The sequence below is a fragment of the Lissotriton vulgaris genome, chromosome 1_1, assembly GCF_964263255.1.
Source record: "Lissotriton vulgaris chromosome 1_1, aLisVul1.2, whole genome shotgun sequence".
Lineage (NCBI taxonomy): Eukaryota > Metazoa > Chordata > Amphibia > Caudata > Salamandridae > Lissotriton > Lissotriton vulgaris.
The window spans coordinates 231,657,514-231,680,207 of record NC_141685.1 but is presented as its reverse complement, the minus strand read 5'-3'; the positions used below and the strand labels follow the sequence as shown (position 1 = coordinate 231,680,207).

The following is a 22,694-nucleotide window of genomic DNA, read 5'->3' as shown; positions in this document are numbered from 1 at the left end:
CCATTATAAAATTTGCATACATTTTATTTTTAACTTGTCATTGCCAAGGTCATTGCAGAGTAAGAACAGAAAAATCACAGATGGCTATCAAATATGGTCTCATTATAACAACTAAAGTGGTTTAATCAAAAGGGTTCAGGTATTCTTTAGCATGTGAGAGGAATTTGAATTCTTATGCAATCTCAAAATGAAGTTCTCACAACTTCCATTTTCATTTTCTCTTATTTTTTTTGACACTCTGTCCTCTGAAGGATGTATAAATCTGGCTTTCCTTGCAAAACAAGAGTAGAGGAATATCCAGGATTTGATTTTCTTCACAAAAAGGGATTGGTCTGCATACTGTCTTAAGGAGGGAACCCGGCTAGCTCAGTCGGTAGAGCATGAGACTCTTAATCTCAGGGTCGTGGGTTAGAGCCCCACGTTGGGCGAAAACGAATAATTTTTGCCTGAATATTGCATTGACTCTCATAATATGGAGATTAATCTTGCATTAGACATGCAATAACTCCCAAAAATTGTCCAGGAATGGATTTCCTTCATAAAAAATGATTAGTCTGCATACCATCGTGAAGTGGGAGCCCGGCTAGCTCAGTCGGTAGAGCATGAGACTCTTAATCTCAGGGTCGTGGGTTCGAGCCCCACGTTGGGCGAAAATGAGTAATTTTTGCTGGACTCTCATAATCTGGTGATTATTCTTGCATTAGACATGCAATAACTATCAAAAATGGTATCTCCCTTGGTTTCTCATTGGTGGGAAATTTAACTTCAAGATTAGGTAGGGTATGAGTCTAGATGAATACACCACAATATCACTCATATTCGAGTAGTAAACAGGCCAACCTGAACTGTAAAACATCCCATAAGTGAAGGTAAGGCATAAGTTAGGAGTGAACTGAACACTGTTATGGACAATTGGACTTCAAATAAAGTGTGGAAGGCAGTGAGGTTACTTTTTTCATGTTATGCAGATTAAACACACAGGGGAATTAGCTCAAATGGTAGAGCGCTCGCTTAGCATGCGAGAGGTAGCGGGATCGATGCCCGCATTCTCCATTATAAAATTTGCATACATTTTATTTTTAACTTGTCATTGCCAAGGTCATTGCAGAGTAAGAACAGAAAAATCACAGATGGCTTTCAAATATGGTCTCATTATAACAACTAAAGTGGTTTAATCAAAAGGGTTCAGGTATTTTTTAGCATGTGAGAGGAATTTGAATTCTTATGCAATCTCAAAATGAAGTTCTCACAACTTCCGTTTTCATTTTCTCTTATTTTTTTTGACACTCTGTCCTCTGAAGGATGTATAAATCTGGCTTTCCTTGCAAAACAAGAGTAGAGGAATATCCAGGATTTGATTTTCTTCACAAAAAGGGATTGGTCTGCATACTGTCTTAAGGAGGGAGCCCGGCTAGCTCAGTCGGTAGAGCATGAGACTCTTAATCTCAGGGTCGTGGGTTCGAGCCCCACGTTGGGCGAAAACGAGTAATTTTTGCCTGAATATTGCATTGACTCTCATAATATGGAGATTAATCTTGCATTAGACCTGCAATAACTCCCAGAAATTGTCCAGGAATGGATTTCCTTCATAAAAAATGATTAGTCTGCATACCATCTTGAAGTGGGAGCCCGGCTAGCTCAGTCGGTAGAGCATGAGACTCTTAATCTCAGGGTTGTGGGTTCGAGCCCCACATTTGGCGAAAATGAGTAATTTTTGCTGGATTATTGCATTGACTCTCATAATCTGGTGAATATTCTTGCATTAGACATGCAATAACTATCAAAAATGGTATCTCCCTTGGTTTCTCATTGGTGGGAAATGTAACTTCAAGATTAGCTAGGGTATGAGTCTAGATGAACACACCACAATATCACTCATATTCGAGTAGTAAACAGGCCAACCTGAACTGTAAAACATCCCATAAGTGAAGGTAAGGCATAAGTTAGGAGTGAACTGAACACTGTTATGGGCAATTGGACTTCAAATAAAGTGTGGAAGGCAGTGAGGTTACTTTTCTCTTGTTATGCAGATTAAACACACAGGGGAATTAGCTCAAATGGTAGAGCGCTTGCTTAGCATGCGAGAAGTAGCGGGATCGATGCCCGCATTCTCCATTATAAAATTTGCATACATTTTATTTTTAACTTGTCATTGCCAAGGTCATTGCAGAGTAAGAACAGAAAAATCACAGATGGCTATCAAATATGGTCTCATTATAACAACTAAAGTGGTTTAATCAAAAGGGTTCAGGTATTCTTTAGCATGTGAGAGGAATTTGAATTCTTATGCAATCTCAAAATGAAGTTCTCACAACTTCCATTTTCATTTTCTCTTATTTTTTTTGACACTCTGTCCTCTGAAGGATGTATAAATCTGGCTTTCCTTGCAAAACAAGAGTAGAGGAATATCCAGGATTTGATTTTCTTCACAAAAAGGGATTGGTCTGCATACTGTCTTAAGGAGGGAACCCGGCTAGCTCAGTCGGTAGAGCATGAGACTCTTAATCTCAGGGTCGTGGGTTAGAGCCCCACGTTGGGCGAAAACGAATAATTTTTGCCTGAATATTGCATTGACTCTCATAATATGGAGATTAATCTTGCATTAGACATGCAATAACTCCCAAAAATTGTCCAGGAATGGATTTCCTTCATAAAAAATGATTAGTCTGCATACCATCGTGAAGTGGGAGCCCGGCTAGCTCAGTCGGTAGAGCATGAGACTCTTAATCTCAGGGTCGTGGGTTCGAGCCCCACGTTGGGCGAAAATGAGTAATTTTTGCTGGACTCTCATAATCTGGTGATTATTCTTGCATTAGACATGCAATAACTATCAAAAATGGTATCTCCCTTGGTTTCTCATTGGTGGGAAATTTAACTTCAAGATTAGGTAGGGTATGAGTCTAGATGAATACACCACAATATCACTCATATTCGAGTAGTAAACAGGCCAACCTGAACTGTAAAACATCCCATAAGTGAAGGTAAGGCATAAGTTAGGAGTGAACTGAACACTGTTATGGACAATTGGACTTCAAATAAAGTGTGGAAGGCAGTGAGGTTACTTTTTTCATGTTATGCAGATTAAACACACAGGGGAATTAGCTCAAATGGTAGAGCGCTCGCTTAGCATGCGAGAGGTAGCGGGATCGATGCCCGCATTCTCCATTATAAAATTTGCATACATTTTATTTTTAACTTGTCATTGCCAAGGTCATTGCAGAGTAAGAACAGAAAAATCACAGATGGCTTTCAAATATGGTCTCATTATAACAACTAAAGTGGTTTAATCAAAAGGGTTCAGGTATTTTTTAGCATGTGAGAGGAATTTGAATTCTTATGCAATCTCAAAATGAAGTTCTCACAACTTCCGTTTTCATTTTCTCTTATTTTTTTTGACACTCTGTCCTCTGAAGGATGTATAAATCTGGCTTTCCTTGCAAAACAAGAGTAGAGGAATATCCAGGATTTGATTTTCTTCACAAAAAGGGATTGGTCTGCATACTGTCTTAAGGAGGGAGCCCGGCTAGCTCAGTCGGTAGAGCATGAGACTCTTAATCTCAGGGTCGTGGGTTCGAGCCCCACGTTGGGCGAAAACGAGTAATTTTTGCCTGAATATTGCATTGACTCTCATAATATGGAGATTAATCTTGCATTAGACCTGCAATAACTCCCAGAAATTGTCCAGGAATGGATTTCCTTCATAAAAAATGATTAGTCTGCATACCATCTTGAAGTGGGAGCCCGGCTAGCTCAGTCGGTAGAGCATGAGACTCTTAATCTCAGGGTTGTGGGTTCGAGCCCCACATTTGGCGAAAATGAGTAATTTTTGCTGGATTATTGCATTGACTCTCATAATCTGGTGAATATTCTTGCATTAGAAATGCAATAACTATCAAAAATGGTATCTCCCTTGGTTTCTCATTGGTGGGAAATTTAACTTCAAGATTAGCTAGGGTATGAGTCTAGATGAACACACCACAATATCACTCATATTCGAGTAGTAAACAGGCCAACCTGAACTGTAAAACATCCCATAAGTGAAGGTAAGGCATAAATTAGGAGTGAACTTAACACTGTTATGGGCAATTGGACTTCAAATAAAGTGTGGAAGGCAGTGAGGTTACTTTTTTCATGTTATGCAGATTAAACACACAGGGGAATTAGCTCAAATGGTAGAGCGCTCGCTTAGCATGGGAGAGGTAGCGGGATCGATGCCCGCATTCTCCATTATACAATTTGCATACATTTTATTTTTAACTTGTCATTGCCAAGGTCATTGCAGAGTAAGAACAGAAAAATAACAGATGGCTTTCAAATATGGTCTCATTATAACAACTAAAGTGGTTTAATCAAAAGGGTTCAGGTATTCTTTAGCATGTGAGAGAAATTTGAATTCTTATGCAATCTCAAAATGAAGTTCTCACAACTTCCATTTTCATTTTCTCTTATTTTTTTTGACACTCTGTCCTCTGAAGGATGTATAAATCTGGCTTTCCTTGCAAAACAAGAGTAGAGGAATATCCAGGATTTGATTTTCTTCACAAAAAGGGATTGGTCTGCATACTGTCTTAAGGAGGGAACCCGGCTAGCTCAGTCGGTAGAGCATGAGACTTTTAATCTCAGGGTCGTGGGTTGGAGCCCCACGTTGGGCGAAAACGAGTAATTTTTGCCTGAATATTGCATTGACTCTCATAATATGGAGATTAATCTTGCATTAGACATGCAATAACTCCCAAAAATTGTCCAGGAATGGATTTCCTTCATAAAAAATGATTAGTCTGCATACCATCTTGAAGTGGGAGCCCGGCTAGCTCAGTCGGTAGAGCATGAGACTCTTAATCTCAGGGTCGTGGGTTCGAGCCCCACGTTGGGCGAAAATGAGTAATTTTTGCTGGACTCTCATAATCTGGTGATTATTCTTGCATTAGACATGCAATAACTATCAAAAATGGTATCTCCCTTGGTTTCTCATTGGTGGGAAATTTAACTTCAAGATTAGGTAGGGTATGAGTCTAGATGAACACACCACAATATCACTCATATTCGAGTAGTAAACAGGCCAACCTGAACTGTAAAACATCCCATAAGTGGATGTTAGGCATAAGTTAGGAGTGAACTTAACACTGTTATGGGCAATTGGACTTCAAATAAAGTGTGGAAGGCAGTAAGGTTACTTTTTTCATGTTATGCAGATTAATCACACAGGGGAATTAGCTCAAATGGTAGAGCGCTCGCTTAGCATGCGAGAGGTAGCGGGATCGATGCCCGCATTCTCCATTATACAATTTGCATACATTTTATTTTTAACTTGTCATTGCCAAGGTCATTGCAGAGTAAGAACAGAAAAATCACAGATGGCTTTCAAATATGGTCTCATTATAACAACTAAAGTGGTTTAATCAAAAGGGTTCAGGTATTCTTTAGCATGTGAGAGAAATTTGAATTCTTATGCAATCTCAAAATGAAGTTCTCACAACTTCCATTTTCATTTTCTCTTATTTTTTTTGACACTCTGTCCTCTGAAGGATGTATAAATCTGGCTTTCCTTGCAAAACAAGAGTAGAGGAATATCCAGGATTTGATTTTCTTCACAAAAAGGGATTGGTCTGCATACTGTCTTAAGGAGGGAACCCGGCTAGCTCAGTCGGTAGAGCATCAGACTCTTAATCTCAGGGTCGTGGGTTGGAGCCCCACGTTGGGCGAAAACGAGTAATTTTTGCCTGAATATTGCATTGACTCTCATAATAAGGAGATTAATCTTGCATTAGACATGCAATAACTCCCAAAAATTGTCCAGGAATGGATTTCCTTCATAAAAAAATGATTAGTCTGCATACCATCTTGAAGTGGGAGCCCGGCTAGCTCAGTCGGTAGAGCATGAGACTCTTAATCTCAGGGTCGTGGGTTCAAGCCCCACGTTGGGCGAAAATGAGTAATTTTTGCTGGACTCTCATAATCTGGTGATTATTCTTGCATTAGACATGCAATAACTATCAAAAATGGTATCTCCCTTGGTTTCTCATTGGTGGGAAATTTAACTTCAAGATTAGGTAGCATATGAGTCTAGATGAACACACCACAATATCACTCATATTCGAGTAGTAAACAGGCCAACCTGAACTGTAAAACATCCCATAAGTGAAGGTAAGGCATAAGTTAGGAGTGAACTTAACACTGTTATGGGCAATTGGACTTCAAATAAAGTGTGGAAGGCAGTAAGGTTACTTTTTCATGTTATGCAGATTAAACACAAAGGGGAATTAGCTCAAATGGTAGAGCGCTCGCTTAGCATGCGAGAGGTAGCGCGATCGATGCCCGCATTCTCCATTATAAAATTTGCATACATTTTATTTTTAACTTGTCATTGCCAAGGTCATTGCAGAGTAAGAACAGAAAAATCACAGATGGCTTTCAAATATGGTCTCATTATAACAACTAAAGTGGTTTAATCAAAAGGGTTCAGGTATTCTTTAGCATGTGAGAGGAATTTGAATTCTTATGCAATCTCAAAATGAAGTTCTCACAACTTCCATTTTCATTTTCTCTTATTTTTTTTGACACTCTGTCCTCTGAAGGATGTATAAATCTGGCTTTCCTTGCAAAACAAGAGTAGAGGAATATCCAGGATTTGATTTTCTTCACAAAAAGGGATTGGTCTGCATACTGTCTTAAGGAGGGAACCCGGCTAGCTCAGTCGGTAGAGCATGAGACTCTTAATCTCAGGGTCGTGGGTTCGAGCCCCATGTTGGGCGAAAACGAGTAATTTTTGCCTGAATATTGCATTGACTCTCATAATATGGAGATTAATCTTGCATTAGACATGCAATAACTCCCATAAATTGTCCAGGAATGGATTTCCTTCATAAAAAATGATTAGTCTGCATACCATCTTGAAGTGGGAGCCCGGCTAGCTCAGTCGGTAGAGCATGAGACTCTTAATCTCAGGGTCGTGGGTTCGAGCCCCACGTTGGGCGAAAATGAGTAATTTTTGCTGGACTCTCATAATCTGGTGATTATTCTTGCATTAGACATGCAATAACTATCAAAAATGGTATCTCCCTTGGTTTCTCATTGGTGGGAAATTTAAATTCAAGATTAGCTAGGGTATGAGTCTAGATGAACACACCGCAATATCACTCATATTCGAGTAGTAAACAGGCCAACCTGAACTGTAAAACATCCCATAAGTGGAGGTAAGGCATAAGTTAGGAGTGAACTTAACACTGTTACGGGCAATTGGACTTCAAATAAAGTGTGGAAGGCAGTAAGGTTACTTTTTTCATGTTATGCAGATTAAACACACAGGGGAATTAGCTCAAATGGTAGAGCGCTCGCTTAGCATGCGAGAGGTAGCGGGATCGATGCCCGCATTCTCCATTATAAAATTTGCATACATTTTATTTTTAACTTGTCATTGCCAAGGTCATTGCAGAGTAAGAACAGAAAAATCAAAGATGGCTTTCAAATATGGTCTCATTATAACAACTAAAGTGGTTTAATCAAAAGGGTTCAGGTATTCTTTAGCATGTGAGAGGAATTTGAATTCTTATGCAATCTCAAAATGAAGTTCTCACAACTTCCATTTTAATTTTCTCTTATTTTTTTTGACACTCTGTCCTCTGAAGGATGTATAAATCTGGCTTTCCTTGCAAAACAAGAGTAGAGGAATATCCAGGATTTGATTTTCTTCACAAAAAGGGATTGGTCTGCATACTGTCTTAAGGAGGGAGCCCGGCTAGCTCAGTCGGTAGAGCATGAGACTCTTAATCTCAGGGTCGTGTGTTCGAGCCCCACGTTGGGCGAAAAAGAGTAATTTTTGCCTGAATATTGCATTGACTCTCATAATATGGAGATTAATCTTGCATTAGACCTGCAATAACTCCCAAAAATTGTCCAGGAATGGATTTCCTTCATAAAAAATAATTAGTCTGCATACCATCTTGAAGTGGGAGCCCGGCTAGCTCAGTCGGTAGAGCATGAGACTCTTAATCTCAGGGTCGTGGGTTCGAGCCCCACGTTGGGCGAAAATGAGTAATTTTTGCTGGACTCTCATAATCTGGTGATTATTCTTGCATTAGACATGCAATAACTATCAAAAATGGTACCTCCCTTGGTTTCTCATTGGTGGGAAATTTAACTTCAAGATTAGGTAGGGTATGAGTCTAGATGAACACACCACAATATCACTCATATTCGAGTAGTAAACAGGCCAACCTGAACTGTAACACATCCCATAAGTGGAGGTAAGGCATAAGTTAGGAATGAACTGAACACTGTTATGGGCAATTGGACTTCAAATAAAGTGTGGAAGGCAGTGAGGTTACTTTTTTAATGTTATGCAGATTAAACACACAGGCGAATTAGCTCAAATGGTATAGCGCTCGCTTAGCATGCGAGAGGTAGCGGGATCGATGCCCGCATTCTCCATTATAAAATTTGCATACATTTTATTTTTAACTTGTCATTGCCAAGGTCATTGCAGAGTAAGAACAGAAAAATCACAGATGGCTTTCAAATATGGTCTCATTATAACAACTAAAGTGGTTTAATCAAAAGGGTTCAGGTATTCTTTAGCATGTGAGAGGAATTTGAATTCTTATGCAATCTCAAAATGAAGTTCTCACAACTCCATTTTCATTTTCTCTTATTTTTTTGACACTCTGTCCTCTGAAGGATGTATAAATCTGGCTTTCCTTGCAAAACAAGAGTAGAGGAATATCCAGGATTTGATTTTCTTCACAAAAAGGGATTGGTCTGCATCCTGTCTTAAGGAGGGAACCCGGCTAGCTCAGTCGGTAGAGCATGAGACTCTTAATCTCAGGGTCGTGGGTTCGAGCCCCACGTTGGGCGAAAACGAGTAATTTTTGCCTGAATATTGCATTGACTCTCATAATATGGAGATTAATCTTGCATTAGACATGCAATAACTCCCAAAAATTGTCCAGGAATGGATTACCTTCATAAAAAATGATTAGTCTGCATACCATCTTGAAGTTGGGAGCCCGGCTAGCTCAGTCGGTAGAGCATGAGACTCTTAATCTCAGGGTCGTGGGTTCGAGCCCCACATTGGGCGAAAATGAGTAATTTTTGCTGGACTCTCATAATCTGGTGATTATTCTTGCATTAGACATGCAATAACTATCAAAAATGGTATCTCCCTTGGTTTCTCATTGGTGGGAAATTTAACTTCAAGATTAGGTAGGGTATGAGTCTAGATGAACACACCACAATATCACTCATATTCGAGTAGTAAACAGGCCAACCTGAACTGTAAAACATCCCATAAGTGGAGGTAAGGCATAAGTTAGGAGTGAACTGAACACTGTTATGGGCAATTGGACTTCAAATAAAGTTTGGAAGGCAGTGAGGTTACTTTTTTCATGTTATGCAGATTAAACACACAGGGGAATTAGCTCAAATGGTAGAGCGCTCGCTTAGCATGCGAGAGGTAGCGGGATCGATGCCCGCATTCTCCATTATAAAATTTGCATACATTTTATTTTTAACTTGTCATTGCCAAGGTCATTGCAGAGTAAGAACAGAAAAATCACAGATGGCTTTCAAATATGGTCTCATTATAACAATTAAAGTGGTTTAATCAAAAGGGTTCAGGTATTCTTTAGCATGTGAGAGGAATTTGAATTCTTATGCAATCTCAAAATGAAGTTCTCACAACTTCCGTTTTCATTTTCTCTTATTTTTTTTGACACTCTGTCCTCTGAAGGATGTATAAATCTGGCTTTCCTTGCAAAACAAGAGTAGAGGAATATCCAGGATTTGATTTTCTTCACAAAAAGGGATTGGTCTGCATACTGTCTTAAGGAGGGAACCCGGCTAGCTCAGTCGGTAGAGCATGAGACTCTCAATCTCAGGGTCGTGGGTCTGAGCCCCACGTTGGGCGAAAACGAGTATGTTTTGCCTGAATATTGCATTGACTCTCATAATATGGAGATTAATCTTGCATTAGACATGCAATAACTCCCAAAAATTGTCCAGGAATGGATTTCCTTAATAAAAAATGATTAGTCTGCATACCATCTTGAAGTTGGAGCCCGGCTAGCTCAGTCCGTAGAGCATGAGACTCTTAATCTCAGGGTTGTGGGTTCGAGCCCCACATTGGGCGAAAATGAGTAATTTTTGCTGGATTATTGCATTGACTCTCATAATCTGGTGAATATTCTTGCATTAGACATGCAATAACTATCAAAAATGGTATCTCCCTTGGTTTCTCATTGGTGGGAAATTTAAATTCAAGATTAGCTAGGGTATGAGTCTAGATGAACACACCGCAATATCACTCATATTCGAGTAGTAAACAGGCCAACCTGAACTGTAAAACATCCCATAAGTGGAGGTAAGGCATAAGTTAGGAGTGAACTTAACACTGTTACGGGCAATTGGACTTCAAATAAAGTGTGGAAGGCAGTAAGGTTACTTTTTTCATGTTATGCAGATTAAACACACAGGGGAATTAGCTCAAATGGTAGAGCGCTCGCTTAGCATGCGAGAGGTAGCGGGATCGATGCCCGCATTCTCCATTATAAAATTTGCATACATTTTATTTTTAACTTGTCATTGCCAAGGTCATTGCAGAGTAAGAACAGAAAAATAACAGATGGCTTTCAAATATGGTCTCATTATAACAACTAAAGTGGTTTAATCAAAAGGGTTCAGGTATTCTTTAGCATGTGAGAGAAATTTGAATTCTTATGCAATCTCAAAATGAAGTTCTCACAACTTCCATTTTCATTTTCTCTTATTTTTTTTGACACTCTGTCCTCTGAAGGATGTATAAATCTGGCTTTCCTTGCAAAACAAGAGTAGAGGAATATCCAGGATTTGATTTTCTTCACAAAAAGGGATTGGTCTGCATACTGTCTTAAGGAGGGAACCCGGCTAGCTCAGTCGGTGGAGCATGAGACTTTTAATCTCAGGGTCGTGGGTTGGAGCCCCACGTTGGGCGAAAACGAGTAATTTTTGCCTGAATATTGCATTGACTCTCATAATATGGAGATTAATCTTGCATTAGACATGCAATAACTCCCAAAAATTGTCCAGGAATGGATTTCCTTCATAAAAAATGATTAGTCTGCATACCATCTTGAAGTGGGAGCCCGGCTAGCTCAGTCGGTAGAGCATGAGACTCTTAATCTCAGGGTCGTGGGTTCGAGCCCCACGTTGGGCGAAAATGAGTAATTTTTGCTGGACTCTCATAATCTGGTGATTATTCTTGCATTAGACATGCAATAACTATCAAAAATGGTATCTCCCTTGGTTTCTCATTGGTGGGAAATTTAACTTCAAGATTAGGTAGGGTATGAGTCTAGATGAACACACCACAATATCACTCATATTCGAGTAGTAAACAGGCCAACCTGAACTGTAAAACATCCCATAAGTGGAGGTTAGGCATAAGTTAGGAGTGAACTTAACACTGTTATGGGCAATTGGACTTCAAATAAAGTGTGGAAGGCAGTAAGGCTACTTTTTTCATGTTATGCAGATTAATCACACAGGGGAATTAGCTCAAATGGTAGAGCGCTCGCTTAGCATGCGAGAGGTAGCGGGATCGATGCCCGCATTCTCCATTATACAATTTGCATACATTTTATTTTTAACTTGTCATTGCCAAGGTCATTGCAGAGTAAGAACAGAAAAATCACAGATGGCTTTCAAATATGGTCTCATTATAACAACTAAAGTGGTTTAATCAAAAGGGTTCAGGTATTCTTTAGCATGTGAGAGAAATTTGAATTCTTATGCAATCTCAAAATGAAGTTCTCACAACTTCCATTTTCATTTTCTCTTATTTTTTTTGACACTCTGTCCTCTGAAGGATGTATAAATCTGGCTTTCCTTGCAAAACAAGAGTAGAGGAATATCCAGGATTTGATTTTCTTCACAAAAAGGGATTGGTCTGCATACTGTCTTAAGGAGGGAACCCGGCTAGCTCAGTCGGTAGAGCATCAGACTCTTAATCTCAGGGTCGTAGGTTGGAGCCCCACGTTGGGCGAAAACGAGTAATTTTTGCCTGAATATTGCAATGACTCTCATAATATGGAGATTAATCTTGCATTAGACATGCAATAACTCCCAAAAATTGTCCAGGAATGGATTTCCTTCATAAAAAATGATTAGTCTGCATACCATCTTGAAGTGGGAGCCCGGCTAGCTCAGTCGGTAGAGCATGAGACTCTTAATCTCCGGGTCGTGGGTTCGAGCCCCACGTTGGGCAAAAATGAGTAATTTTTGCTGGACTCTCATAATCTGGTGATTATTCTTGCATTAGACATGCAATAACTATCAAAAATGGTATCTCCCTTGGTTTCTCATTGGTGGGAAATTTAACTTCAAGATTAGCTAGGGTATGAGTCTAGATGAACACACCGCAATATCACTCATATTCGAGTAGTAAACAGGCCAACCTGAACTGTAAAACATCCCATAAGTGGAGGTAAGGCATAAGTTAGGAGTGAACTTAACACTGTTATGGGCAATTGGACTTCAAATAAAGTGTGGAAGGCAGTGAGGTTACTTTTTTCATGTTATGCAGATTAAACACACAGGGGAATTAGCTCAAATGGTAGAGCGCTCGCTTAGCATGCGAGAGGTAGCGGGATCGATGCCCGCATTCTCCATTATACAATTTGCATACATTTTATTTTTAACTTGTCATTGCCAAGGTCATTGCAGAGTAAGAACAGAAAAATCACAGATGGCTTTCAAATATGGTCTCATTATAACAACTAAAGTGGTTTAATCAAAAGGGTTCAGGTATTCTTTAGCATGTGAGAGAAATTTGAATTCTTATGCAATCTCAAAATGGAGTTCTCACAACTTCCATTTTCATTTTCTCTTATTTTTTTTGACACTCTGTCCTCTGAAGGATGTATAAATCTGGCTTTCCTTGCAAAACAAGAGTAGAGGAATATCCAGGATTTGATTTTCTTCACAAAAAGGGATTGGTCTGCATACTGTCTTAAGGAGGGAACCCGGCTAGCTCAGTCGGTAGAGCATGAGACTCTTAATCTCAGGGTCGTGGGTTCGAGCCCCACGTTGGGCGAAAACGAGTAATTTTTGCCTGAATATTGCATTGACTCTCATAATATGGAGATTAATCTTGCATTAGACATGCAATAACTCCCAAAAATTGTCCAGGAATGGATTTCCTTCATAAAAAAATGATTAGTCTGCATACCATCTTGAAGTGGGAGCCCGGCTAGCTCAGTCGGTAGAGCATGAGACTCTTAATCTCAGGGTTGTGTGTTCAAGCCCCACGTTGGGCGAAAATGAGTAATTTTTGCTGGACTCTCATAATCTGGTGATTATTCTTGCATTAGACATGCAATAACAATCAAAAATGGTATCTCCCTTGGTTTCTCATTGGTGGGAAATTTAACTTCAAGATTAGGTAGCGTATGAGTCTAGATGAACACACCACAATATCACTCATATTCGAGTAGTAAACAGGCCAACCTGAACTGTAAAACATCCCATAAGTGAAGGTAAGGCATAAGTTAGGAGTGAACTTAACACTGTTATGGGCAATTGGACTTCAAATAAAGTGTGGAAGGCAGTGAGGTTACTTTTTTCATGTTATGCAGATTAAACACAAAGGGGAATTAGCTCAAATGGTAGAGCGCTCGCTTAGCATGCGAGAGGTAGCGCGATCGATGCCCGCATTCTCCATTATAAAATTTGCATACATTTTATTTTTAACTTGTCATTGCCAAGGTCATTGCAGAGTAAGAACAGAAAAATCACAGATGGCTTTCAAATATGGTCTCATTATAACAACTAAAGTGGTTTAATCAAAAGGGTTCAGGTATTCTTTAGCATGTGAGAGGAATTTGAATTCTTATGCAATCTCAAAATGAAGTTCTCACAACTTCCATTTTCATTTTCTCTTATTTTTTTTGACACTCTGTCCTCTGAAGGATGTATAAATCTGGCTTTCCTTGCAAAACAAGAGTAGAGGAATATCCAGGATTTGATTTTCTTCACAAAAAGGGATTGGTCTGCATACTGTCTTAAGGAGGGAACCCGGCTAGCTCAGTCGGTAGAGCATGAGACTCTTAATCTCAGGGTCGTGGGTTCGAGCCCCACGTTGGGCGAAAACGAGTAATTTTTGCCTGAATATTGCATTGACTCTCATAATATGGAGATTAATCTTGCATTAGACATGCAATAACTCCCAAAAATTGTCCAGGAATGGATTACCTTCATAAAAAATGATTAGTCTGCATACCATCTTGAAGTTGGGAGCCCGGCTAGCTCAGTCGGTAGAGCATGAGACTCTTAATCTCAGGGTCGTGGGTTCGAGCCCCACATTGGGCGAAAATGAGTAATTCTTGCTGGACTCTCATAATCTGGTGATTATTCTTGCATTAGACATGCAATAACTATCAAAAATGGTATCTCCCTTGGTTTCTCATTGGTGGGAAATTTAACTTCAAGATTAGGTAGGGTATGAGTCTAGATGAACACACCACAATATCACTCATATTCGAGTAGTAAACAGGCCAACCTGAACTGTAAAACATCCCATAAGTGGAGGTAAGGCATAAGTTAGGAGTGAACTGAACACTGTTATGGGCAATTGGACTTCAAATAAAGTTTGGAAGGCAGTAAGGTTACTTTTTTCATGTTATGCAGATTAAACACACAGGGGAATTAGCTCAAATGGTAGAGCGCTCGCTTAGCATGCGAGAGGTAGCGGGATCGATGCCCGCATTCTCCATTATAAAATTTGCATACATTTTATTTTTAACTTGTCATTGCCAAGGTCATTGCAGAGTAAGAACAGAAAAATCACAGATGGCTTTCAAATATGGTCTCATTATAACAATTAAAGTGGTTTAATCAAAAGGGTTCAGGTATTCTTTAGCATGTGAGAGGAATTTGAATTCTTATGCAATCTCAAAATGAAGTTCTCACAACTTCCGTTTTCATTTTCTCTTATTTTTTTTGACACTCTGTCCTCTGAAGGATGTATAAATCTGGCTTTCCTTGCAAAACAAGAGTAGAGGAATATCCAGGATTTGATTTTCTTCACAAAAAGGGATTGGTCTGCATACTGTCTTAAGGAGGGAACCCGGCTAGCTCAGTCGGTAGAGCATGAGACTCTCAATCTCAGGGTCGTGGGTTTGAGCCCCACATTGGGCGAAAACGAGTATGTTTTGCCTGAATATTGCATTGACTCTCATAATATGGAGATTAATCTTGCATTAGACATGCAATAACTCCCAAAAATTGTCCAGGAATGGATTTCCTTAATAAAAAATGATTAGTCTGCATACCATCTTGAAGTTGGAGCCCGGCTAGCTCAGTCCGTAGAGCATGAGACTCTTAATCTCAGGGTCGTGGGTTCGAGCCCCACGTTGGGCGAAAATGAGTAATTTTTGCTGGATTATTGCATTGACTCTCATAATCTGGTGAATATTCTTGCATTAGACATGCAATAACTATCAAAAATGGTATCTCCCTTGGTTTCTCATTGGTGGGAAATTTAAATTCAAGATTAGCTAGGGTATGAGTCTAGATGAACACGCCGCAATATCACTCATATTCGAGTAGTAAACAGGCCAACCTGAACTGTAAAACATCCCATAAGTGGAGGTAAGGCATAAGTTAGGAGTGAACTTAACACTGTTACGGGCAATTGGACTTCAAATAAAGTGTGGAAGGCAGTAAGGTTACTTTTTTCATGTTATGCAGATTAAACACACAGGGGAATTAGCTCAAATGGTAGAGCGCTCGCTTAGCATGCGAGAGGTAGCGGGATCAATGCCCGCATTCTCCATTATAAAATTTGCATACATTTTATTTTTAACTTGTCATTGCCAAGGTCATTGCAGAGTAAGAACAGAAAAATCACAGATGGCTTTCAAATATGGTCTCATTATAACAACTAAAGTGGTTTAATCCAAAGGGTTCAGGTATTCTTCAGCATGTGAGAGGAATTTGAATTCTTATGCAATCTCAAAATGAAGTTCTCACAACTTCCATTTTAATTTTCTCTTATTTTTTTTGACACTCTGTCCTCTGAAGGATGTATAAATCTGGCTTTCCTTGCAAAACAAGAGTAGAGGAATATCCAGGATTTGATTTTCTTCACGAAAAGGGATTGGTCTGCATACTCTCTTAAGGAGGGAGCCCGGCTAGCTCAGTCGGTAGAGCATGAGACTCTTAATCTCAGGGTCGTGTGTTCGAGCCCCACGTTGGGCGAAAAAGAGTAATTTTTGCCTGAATATTGCATTGACTCTCATAATATGGAGATTAATCTTGCATTAGACCTGCAATAACTCCCAAAAATTGTCCAGGAATGGATTTCCTTCATAAAAAATAATTAGTCTGCATACCATCTTGAAGTGGGAGCCCGTCTAGCTCAGTCGGTAGAGCATGAGACTCTTAATCTCAGGGTCGTGGGTTCGAGCCCCACGTTGGGCGAAAACGAGTATGTTTTGCCTGAATATTGCATTGACTCTCATAATATGGAGATTAATCTTGCATTAGACATGCAATAACTCCCAAAAATTGTCCAGGAATGGATTTCCTTAATAAAAAATGATTAGTCTGCATACCATCTTGAAGTTGGAGCCCGGCTAGCTCAGTCCGTAGAGCATGAGACTCTTAATCTCAGGGTCGTGGGTTCGAGCCCCACGTTGGGCGAAAATGAGTAATTTTTGCTGGATTATTGCATTGACTCTCATAATCTGGTGAATATTCTTGCATTAGACATGCAATAACTATCAAAAATGGTATCTCCCTTGGTTTCTCATTGGTGGGAAATTTAAATTCAAGATTAGCTAGGGTATGAGTCTAGATGAACACACCGCAATATCACTCATATTCGAGTAGTAAACAGGCCAACCTGAACTGTAAAACATCCCATAAGTGGAGGTAAGGCATAAGTTAGGAGTGAACTGAACACTGTTATGGGCAATTGGACTTCAAATAAAGTTTGGAAGGCAGTGAGGTTACTTTTTTCATGTTATGCAGATTAAACACACAGGGGAATTAGCTCAAATGGTAGAGCGCTCGCTTAGCATGCGAGAGGTAGCGGGATCGATGCCCGCATTCTCCATTATAAAATTTGCATACATTTTATTTTTAACTTGTCATTGCCAAGGTCATTGCAGAGTAAGAACAGAAAAATCACAGATGGCTTTCAAATATGGTCTCATTATAACAACTAAAGTGGTTTAATCAAAAGGGTTCAGGTATTCTTTAGCATGTGAGAGGAATTTGAATTCTTATGCAATCTCAAAATGAAGTTCTCACAACTTCCGTTTTCATTTTCTCTTATTTTTTTTGACACTCTGTCCTCTGAAGGATGTATAAATCTGGCTTTCCTTGCAAAACAAGAGTAGAGGAATATCCAGGATTTGATTTTCTTCACAAAAAGGGATTGGTCTGCATACTGTCTTAAGGAGGGAACCCGGCTAGCTCAGTCGGTAGAGCATGAGACTCTCAATCTCAGGGTCGTGGGTTTGAGCCCCACGTTGGGCGAAAACGAGTATGTTTTGCCTGAATATTGCATTGACTCTCATAATATGGAGATTAATCTTGCATTAGACATGCAATAACTCCCAAAAATTGTCCAGGAATGGATTTCCTTAATAAAAAATGATTAGTCTGCATACCATCTTGAAGTTGGAGCCCGGCTAGCTCAGTCCGTAGAGCATGAGACTCTTAATCTCAGGGTCGTGGGTTCGAGCCCCACATTGGGCGAAAATGAGTAATTTTTGCTGGATTATTGCATTGACTCTCATAATCTGGTGAATATTCTTGCATTAGACATGCAATAACTATCAAAAATGGTATCTCCCTTGGTTTCTCATTGGTGGGAAATTTAAATTCAAGATTAGCTAGGGTATGAGTCTAGATGAACACACTGCAATATCACTCATATTCGAGTAGTAAACAGGCCAACCTGAACTGTAAAACATCCCATAAGTGGAGGTAAGGCATAAGTTAGGAGTGAACTTAACACTGTTACGGGCAATTGGACTTCAAATAAAGTGTGGAAGGCAGTAAGGTTACTTTTTTCATGTTATGCAGATTAAACACACAGGGGAATTAGCTCAAATTGTAGAGCGCTCGCTTAGCATGCAAGAGGTAGCGGGATCGATGCCCGCATTCTCCATTATAAAATTTGCATACATTTTATTTTTAACTTGTCATTGCCAAGGTCATTGCAGAGTAAGAACAGAAAAATCACAGATGGCTTTCAAATATGGTCTCATTATATTAACTAAAGTGGTTTAATCAAAAGGGTTCAGGTATTCTTTAGCATGTGAGAGGAATTTGAATTCTTATGCAATCTCAAAATGAAGTTCTCACAACTTCCATTTTAATTTTCTCTTATTTTTTTTGACACTCTGTCCTCTGAAGGATGTATAAATCTGGCTTTCCTTGCAAAACAAGAGTAGAGGAATATCCAGGATTTGATTTTCTTCACAAAAAGGGATTGGTCTGCATACTGTCTTAAGGAGGGAGCCCGGCTAGCTCAGTCGGTAGAGCATGAGACTCTTAATCTCAGGGTCGTGTGTTCGAGCCCCACGTTGGGCGAAAAAGAGTAATTTTTGCCTGAATATTGCATTGACTCTCATAATATGGAGATTAATCTTGCATTAGACCTGCAATAACTCCCAAAAATTGTCCAGGAATGGATTTCCTTCATAAAAAATAATTGGTCTGCATACCATCTTGAAGTGGGAGCCCGGCTAGCTCAGTCAGTAGAGCATGAGACTCTTAATCTCAGGGTCGTGGGTTCGAGCCACACGTTGGGCGAAAATGAGTAGTTTTTGCTGTATTATTGCATTGACTCTCATAATCTGGTGAATATTCTTGCATTAGACATGCAATAACTATCAAAAATGGTATCTCCCTTGGTTTCTCATTGGTGGGAAATTTAACTTCAAGATTAGCTAGGGTATGAGTCTAGATGAACACACCGCAATATCAATCATATTCGAGTAGTAAACAGGCCAACCTGAACTGTAAAACATCCCATAAGTGGAGGTAAGGCATAAGTTAGGAGTGAACTTAACACTGTTATGGGCAATTGGACTTCAAATAAAGTGTGGAAGGCAGTAAGGTTACTTTTTTCATGTTATGCAGATTAAACACACAGGGGAATTAGCTCAAATGGTAGAGCGCTCGCTTAGCATGCGAGAGGTAGCGGGATCGATGCCCGCATTCTCTATTATAAAATTTGCATACATTTTATTTTTAACTTGTCATTGCCAAGGTCTTTGCAGAGTAAGAACAGAAAAATCACAGATGGCTTTCAAATATGGTCTCATTATAACAACTAAAGTGGTTTAATCAAAAGGGTTCAGGTATTCTTTAGCATGTGAGAGGAATTTGAACTCTTATGCAATCTCAAAATGAAGTTCTCACAACTTCCATTTTCATTTTCTCTTTTTTTTTGACACTCTGTCCTCTGAAGGATGTATAAATCTGGCTTTCCTTGCAAAACAAGAGTAGAGGAATATCCAGGATTTGATTTTCTTCACAAAAAGGGATTGGTCTGCATACTGTCTTAAGGAGGGACCCCGGCTAGCTCAGTCGGTAGAGCATGAGACTCTTAATCTCAGGGTTGTGGGTTCGAGCCCCACGTTGGGCGAAAACGAGTAATTTTTGCCTGAATATTGCATTGACTCTCATAATATGGAGATTAATCTTGCATTAGACCTGCAATAACTCCCAAAAATTGTCCAGGAATGGATTTCCTTCATAAAAAATAATTAGTCTGCATACCATCTTGAAGTGGGAGCCTGGCTAGCTCAGTCGGTAGAGCATGAGACTCTTAATCTCAGGGTCATGGGTTTGAGCCCCACGTTGGGCGAAAATGAGTCATTTTTGCTGGATTATTGCATTGACTCTCATAATCTGGTGAATATTCTTGCATTAGACATGCAATAACTATCAAAAATGGTATCTCCCTTGGTTTCTCATTGGTGGGAAATTTAACTTCAAGATTAGCTAGGGTATGAGTCTAGATGAACACACCACAATATCACTCATATTCCAGTAGTAAACAGGCCAACCTGAACTGTAAAACATCCCATAAGTGAAGGTAAGGCATAAGTTAGGAGTGAACTGAACACTGTTATGGGCAATTGGACTTCAAATAAAGTGTGGAAGGCAGTGAGGTTACTTTTTTCATGTTATGCAGATTAAACACACAGAGGAATTAGCTCAAATGGTAGAGCGTTCGCTTGGCATGCGAGAGGTAGAGGGATCGATGCCCACATTCTCCATTATAAAATTTGCATACATTTTATTTTTAACTTGTCATTGCCAAGGTCATTGCAGAGTAAGAACAGAAAAATCACAGATGGCTTTCAAATATGGGCTCATTAGAACAACTAAAGTGGTTTAATCAAAAGGGTTCAGGTATTCTTTAGCATGTGAGAGGAATTTGAATTCTTATGCAATCTCAAAATGAAGTTCTCACAACTTCCGTTTTCATTTTCTCTTATTTTTTTTTGACACTCTGTCCTCTGAAGGATGTATACATCTGGCTTTCCTTGCAAAACAAGAGTAGAGGAATATCCAGGATTTGATTTTCTTCACAAAAAGGGATTGGTCTGCATACTGTCTTAAGGAGGGAGCCCGGCTAGCTCAGTCGGTAGAGCATGAGACTCTTAATCTCAGGGTCGTGGGTTCGAGCCACACGTTGGGCGAAAACGAGTAATTTTTGCCTGAATATTGCATTGACTCTCATAATATGGAGATTAATCTTGCATTAGACCTGCAATAACTCCCAAAAATTGTCCAGGAATGGATTTCCTTCATAAAAAATGATTAGTCTGCATACCATCTTGAAGTGGGAGCCCGGCTAGCTCAGTCGGTAGAGCATGAGACTCTTAATCTCAGGGTCGTGGGTTCGAGCCCCACGTTGGGCGAAAATGAGTAATTTTTGCTGGATTATTGCATTGACTCTCATAATCTGGTGAATATTCTTGCATTAGACATGCAATACCTATCAAAAATGGTATCTCCCTTGGTTTCTCATTGGTGGGAAATTTAACTTCAAGATTAGCTAGGGTATGAGTCTAGATGAACACACCACAATATCACTCATATTCGAGTAGTAAACAGGCCAACCTGAACTGTAAAACATCCCATAAGTGGAGGTAAGGCATAAGTTAGGAATGAACTTAACACTGTTATGGGCAATTGGACTTCAAATAAAGTGTGGAAGGCAGTAAGGTTACTTTTTTCATGTTATGCAGATTAAACACACAGGGGAATTAGCTCAAATGGTAGAGCGCTCGCTTAGCATGCGAGAGGTAGCGGGATCGATGCCCGCATTCTCCATTATAAAATTTGCATACATTTTATTTTTAACTTGTCATTGCCAAGGTCATTGCAGAGTAAGAACAGAAAAATCACAGATGGCTTTCAAATATGGTCTCATTATAACAACTAAAGTGGTTTAATCAAAAGGGTTCAGGTATTCTTTAGCATGTGAGAGGAATTTGAATTCTTATGCAATCTCAAAATGAAGTTCTCACAACTTCCATTTTCATTTTCTCTTATTTTTTTTGACACTCTGTCCTCTGAAGGATGTATAAATCGGGCTTTCCTTGCAAAACAAGAGTAGAGGAATATCCAGGATTTGATTTTCTTCACAAAAAGGGATTGGTCTGCATACTGTCTTAAGGAGGGAGCCCGGCTAGCTCAGTCGGTAGAGCATGAGACTCTTAATCTCAGGGTCGTGTGTTCGAGCCCCACGTTGGGCAAAAAAGAGTAATTTTTGCCTGAATATTGCATTGACTCTCATAATATGGAGATTAATCTTGCATTAGACCTGCAATAACTCCCAAAAATTGTCCAGGAATGGATTTCCTTCATAAAAAATAATTAGTCTGCATACCATCTTGAAGTGGGAGCCCGGCTAGCTCAGTCGGTAGAGCATGAGACTCTTAATCTCAGGGTCGTGGGTTCGAGCCACACGTTGGGCGAAAATGAGTAGTTTTTGCTGTATTATTGCATTGACTCTCATAATCTGGTGAATATTCTTGCATTAGACATGCAATAACTATCAAAAATGGTATCTCCCTTGGTTTCTCATTGGTGGGAAATTTAACTTCAAGATTAGCTAGGGTATGAGTCTAGATGAACACACCGCAATATCACTCATATTCGAGTAGTAAACAGGCCAACCTGAACTGTAAAACATCCCATAAGTGGAGGTAAGGCATAAGTTAGGAGTGAACTTAACACTGTTATGGGCAATTGGACTTCAAATAAAGTGTGGAAGGCAGTAAGGTTACTTTTTTCATGTTATGCAGATTAAACACACAGGGGAATTAGCTCAAATGGTAGAGCGCTCGCTTAGCATGCGAGAGGTAGCGGGATCGATGCCCGCATTCTCTATTATAAAATTTGCATACATTTTCTTTTTAACTTGTCATTGCCAAGGTCTTTGCAGAGTAAGAACAGAAAAATCACAGATGGCTTTCAAATATGGTCTCATTATAACAACTAAAGTGGTTCAATCAAAAGGGTTCAGGTATTCTTTAGCATGTGAGAGGAATTTGAATTCTTATGCAATCTCAAAATGAAGTTCTCACAACTTCCATTTTCATTTTCTCTTTTTTTTGACACTGTCCTCTGAAGGATGTATAAATCTGGCTTTCCTTGCAAAACAAGAGTAGAGGAATATCCAGGATTTG

At 39.5% G+C, this 22,694-nt stretch overlaps 23 non-coding genes across 23 annotated transcripts; all 23 read left to right on the top strand.

Moving 5' to 3' along the window:
• Positions 1-577: 577 nt before the first annotated feature.
• Positions 578-650, top strand: TRNAK-CUU (transfer RNA lysine (anticodon CUU)). Its single transcript has one exon. It is a non-coding gene; the product is annotated as a tRNA-Lys (tRNA).
• A 330-nt stretch (positions 651-980) lies between these two features.
• On the top strand, positions 981-1,053 carry TRNAA-AGC (transfer RNA alanine (anticodon AGC)). The gene has a single exon. It is a non-coding gene; the product is annotated as a tRNA-Ala (tRNA).
• Positions 1,054-1,405: 352 nt separating this feature from the next.
• On the top strand, positions 1,406-1,478 carry TRNAK-CUU (transfer RNA lysine (anticodon CUU)). Its single transcript has one exon. It is a non-coding gene; the product is annotated as a tRNA-Lys (tRNA).
• Positions 1,479-2,689: 1,211 nt separating this feature from the next.
• Positions 2,690-2,762, top strand: TRNAK-CUU (transfer RNA lysine (anticodon CUU)). Its single transcript has one exon. It is a non-coding gene; the product is annotated as a tRNA-Lys (tRNA).
• Positions 2,763-3,092: 330 nt separating this feature from the next.
• On the top strand, positions 3,093-3,165 carry TRNAA-AGC (transfer RNA alanine (anticodon AGC)). The gene has a single exon. It is a non-coding gene; the product is annotated as a tRNA-Ala (tRNA).
• Positions 3,166-3,517: 352 nt separating this feature from the next.
• Positions 3,518-3,590, top strand: TRNAK-CUU (transfer RNA lysine (anticodon CUU)). The gene has a single exon. It is a non-coding gene; the product is annotated as a tRNA-Lys (tRNA).
• A 1,211-nt stretch (positions 3,591-4,801) lies between these two features.
• On the top strand, positions 4,802-4,874 carry TRNAK-CUU (transfer RNA lysine (anticodon CUU)). The gene has a single exon. It is a non-coding gene; the product is annotated as a tRNA-Lys (tRNA).
• Positions 4,875-5,204: 330 nt separating this feature from the next.
• TRNAA-AGC (transfer RNA alanine (anticodon AGC)) lies at positions 5,205-5,277 on the top strand. The gene has a single exon. It is a non-coding gene; the product is annotated as a tRNA-Ala (tRNA).
• Positions 5,278-6,901: 1,624 nt separating this feature from the next.
• TRNAK-CUU (transfer RNA lysine (anticodon CUU)) lies at positions 6,902-6,974 on the top strand. Its single transcript has one exon. It is a non-coding gene; the product is annotated as a tRNA-Lys (tRNA).
• Positions 6,975-7,304: 330 nt separating this feature from the next.
• Positions 7,305-7,377, top strand: TRNAA-AGC (transfer RNA alanine (anticodon AGC)). The gene has a single exon. It is a non-coding gene; the product is annotated as a tRNA-Ala (tRNA).
• A 574-nt stretch (positions 7,378-7,951) lies between these two features.
• TRNAK-CUU (transfer RNA lysine (anticodon CUU)) lies at positions 7,952-8,024 on the top strand. The gene has a single exon. It is a non-coding gene; the product is annotated as a tRNA-Lys (tRNA).
• Positions 8,025-9,403: 1,379 nt separating this feature from the next.
• TRNAA-AGC (transfer RNA alanine (anticodon AGC)) lies at positions 9,404-9,476 on the top strand. The gene has a single exon. It is a non-coding gene; the product is annotated as a tRNA-Ala (tRNA).
• Positions 9,477-9,828: 352 nt separating this feature from the next.
• TRNAE-CUC (transfer RNA glutamic acid (anticodon CUC)) lies at positions 9,829-9,901 on the top strand. The gene has a single exon. It is a non-coding gene; the product is annotated as a tRNA-Glu (tRNA).
• A 564-nt stretch (positions 9,902-10,465) lies between these two features.
• On the top strand, positions 10,466-10,538 carry TRNAA-AGC (transfer RNA alanine (anticodon AGC)). Its single transcript has one exon. It is a non-coding gene; the product is annotated as a tRNA-Ala (tRNA).
• A 574-nt stretch (positions 10,539-11,112) lies between these two features.
• On the top strand, positions 11,113-11,185 carry TRNAK-CUU (transfer RNA lysine (anticodon CUU)). Its single transcript has one exon. It is a non-coding gene; the product is annotated as a tRNA-Lys (tRNA).
• Positions 11,186-11,515: 330 nt separating this feature from the next.
• Positions 11,516-11,588, top strand: TRNAA-AGC (transfer RNA alanine (anticodon AGC)). The gene has a single exon. It is a non-coding gene; the product is annotated as a tRNA-Ala (tRNA).
• Positions 11,589-12,565: 977 nt separating this feature from the next.
• TRNAA-AGC (transfer RNA alanine (anticodon AGC)) lies at positions 12,566-12,638 on the top strand. Its single transcript has one exon. It is a non-coding gene; the product is annotated as a tRNA-Ala (tRNA).
• A 2,029-nt stretch (positions 12,639-14,667) lies between these two features.
• Positions 14,668-14,740, top strand: TRNAA-AGC (transfer RNA alanine (anticodon AGC)). Its single transcript has one exon. It is a non-coding gene; the product is annotated as a tRNA-Ala (tRNA).
• Positions 14,741-15,092: 352 nt separating this feature from the next.
• On the top strand, positions 15,093-15,165 carry TRNAE-CUC (transfer RNA glutamic acid (anticodon CUC)). The gene has a single exon. It is a non-coding gene; the product is annotated as a tRNA-Glu (tRNA).
• Positions 15,166-17,013: 1,848 nt separating this feature from the next.
• On the top strand, positions 17,014-17,086 carry TRNAA-AGC (transfer RNA alanine (anticodon AGC)). The gene has a single exon. It is a non-coding gene; the product is annotated as a tRNA-Ala (tRNA).
• A 352-nt stretch (positions 17,087-17,438) lies between these two features.
• Positions 17,439-17,511, top strand: TRNAE-CUC (transfer RNA glutamic acid (anticodon CUC)). The gene has a single exon. It is a non-coding gene; the product is annotated as a tRNA-Glu (tRNA).
• A 3,334-nt stretch (positions 17,512-20,845) lies between these two features.
• Positions 20,846-20,918, top strand: TRNAK-CUU (transfer RNA lysine (anticodon CUU)). Its single transcript has one exon. It is a non-coding gene; the product is annotated as a tRNA-Lys (tRNA).
• A 342-nt stretch (positions 20,919-21,260) lies between these two features.
• TRNAA-AGC (transfer RNA alanine (anticodon AGC)) lies at positions 21,261-21,333 on the top strand. The gene has a single exon. It is a non-coding gene; the product is annotated as a tRNA-Ala (tRNA).
• Positions 21,334-22,694: the final 1,361 nt, after the last annotated feature.